Source organism: Meleagris gallopavo, chromosome 22 (assembly GCF_000146605.3).
Source record: "Meleagris gallopavo isolate NT-WF06-2002-E0010 breed Aviagen turkey brand Nicholas breeding stock chromosome 22, Turkey_5.1, whole genome shotgun sequence".
Taxonomy (NCBI): Eukaryota; Metazoa; Chordata; class Aves; order Galliformes; family Phasianidae; genus Meleagris; species Meleagris gallopavo.
The window spans coordinates 4,477,867-4,480,052 of NC_015032.2; positions in this window are offsets into that span (position 1 = coordinate 4,477,867).

Here is a 2,186-nt window from a genome sequence, read left to right on the forward strand (position 1 = left end):
GCACCGACGGCTGCGGTCCCGCTCAGCTCCGCTCCGCGCCCGGGCTTCGCTCTGCCCCGCACCGCTCCGCGGGCGGCACCGGGGCGTTCCTCGGTCTCCGCTCCGTCTCGCGGAGCCATTTCCCATTTTTCCTCATAAAAATCCATTTTTCCGTTCTGCTCCCTTGAACGCCCATACTTATGTTGAACAGAAAAGCCCTCCTCGAGTTTTCTTTGTTTAATTGTCCCCGAGGTGCGCAGCCCGCACTGCACATAACGGCCACGGGAAATCCGTGCGAGGAGGCGCGGGGGGAGCGATGGCATTTGGGGTTCGGGGCCGGTGGGAAACAGCAGCGCTGCGGCACTGCGTGGGGATCGCCGAGGATCTGTGGTTCAGGAAAAATAATAATAATAATAATAGACGTTCCCGAAGTGGAGCTGGGGGGAGCGCCTGTTCGGTTCGCTGCTTTTCGGAGGTTATAACGAGCATTTTTTGTTTTACTACAGACAACGGAAAACACAACGTTGAATGATTTCCTGATGCCGTTCTTTGGGATGGGGGAGGAGGGGGGAAGAGGGGAGGGCTGCGGTTGGGTGCGGCACGGAGCGGAGCTTCCAGAAAACGCCTCAAATACCACCGCCTCCAATCCCCCCTTATTTTTTTTATTTTATTTTATTTATTTATTTATTTTCCTTCTGACGGAAGCAGGAGGGGAATTAGGTGCAAAGCGGATGAAATGCGTCAAAAAGAGCCGTCGCCGCAGCGGGGCTGCGCCCCACGGGGGTCTTTCGGTCGCGGTTACCCTCCGGGTCCGACCCCAATGGGAATCGCACTGCACCGGGGCGGGGATTAACACAAATCAGTGCACAAATAGGTCGAGAAACAAAGAAAAAAAAAAAAAAGAAAAAAGAAAAGAAAAGAAAACCCGAACCATTATACTGAGCAGATGAACACCTCGGCGTTCATGCAACGATTTTTTTTAAAATTTTCGTTATTAGTATTATGATTTCTCATTTAACCTGCGATAAGTTCATTGCAAAAGACGCGAAGGAGATCGATGTTCGGGGGCCGCAGAGGGCGTCAGGGACAAAACAACGAAATTTCGCCCCAGTCGCAGCGTGCTGCGGGGACACTGGGGCATTTCCCCCCTCCTCCCCATCTCTCACCCCGCAGAGCCCCGGCCCCGCACCGCTGAGGCCCCGTACGGTGCGGAGCTGCGGGGTGCGTCGGGCTCGGGAAACCTATTTAGAAACATCATTAAAATAATGATGATCGTCATCATTAAAAACACCGAATAACGTCCACGGAGCCTGAAAATGACCCCGGTCCGGTGCGGGACAAACGTGTCCCCAGGCAGCGCCAGCCCGGGGGAAGATGCTTCTGGGCGGGGGCGCGGGGCTTTGTGCCGCTGTTGGATACAGCGGTACCCCCACAAACACCTCACGGCCCCGGCGTACACGTGGCGAGACACGGAGATAAATGGGGGGGTGAGGGATGCCGGCGAGCTCAACGCTGCGGGAACACGAGGGATGCGGGCCGCCGGGGCTCTTCCTCGACTCCCAAATTCCCCCCCGCTTCTGGGGCATCGCTGAGCCCCCCCTGCCTCGTGGGATCGCCGTGGGGACCGCAGCCAGGGCAGCCCCGATCGCTGCCGCGTCCGAAGGTGGGAGAAGGAGATTTTGTTCGGCGGCTCCTGGAAACAAAAATCGCCCCGACTTCTGCCGGCGGCTGAAAATAGGGATAGAACGCAGCGAAAGGAAGGGAAATAAAAGAGAAAAAGGAAGAAAAAGGAGAAGAGAGGCAGAGGAAGAGAAGAAAAGGTACGGAGAGATTGCGAGGAGGATCGGGGCATTTACCTCTGCAGCTCTCAGCGCGCTGCTCCTCCGGGAGCGGGACTGGGAGGAATGGGTACGTGGGATGGGGAGATGCGGGGTTGGGGGAATGGAAGGATGCGGGGATGGGGACTGCGGGGATGGAGGATGCAGGGATGAGGTGCGGGGCTGCAGCCGCGTCCCTCCTGTGCCCCCCCTAATTCCTATTTAACCCAAGCAAGATCGCGGAGCCAAACCTTACCCAAAGGTTAGCGGGTCTCGGGTGAGCGTTTGAGCCGCAAATCTTCTCAGGTGGAGCTAAAAGGAGAGAGCACAGCAACGAGCTGCAGCCCCTGCTCTGCGGCTGCCGGGCGCTCCCTCTGCCTGGCACCGGGG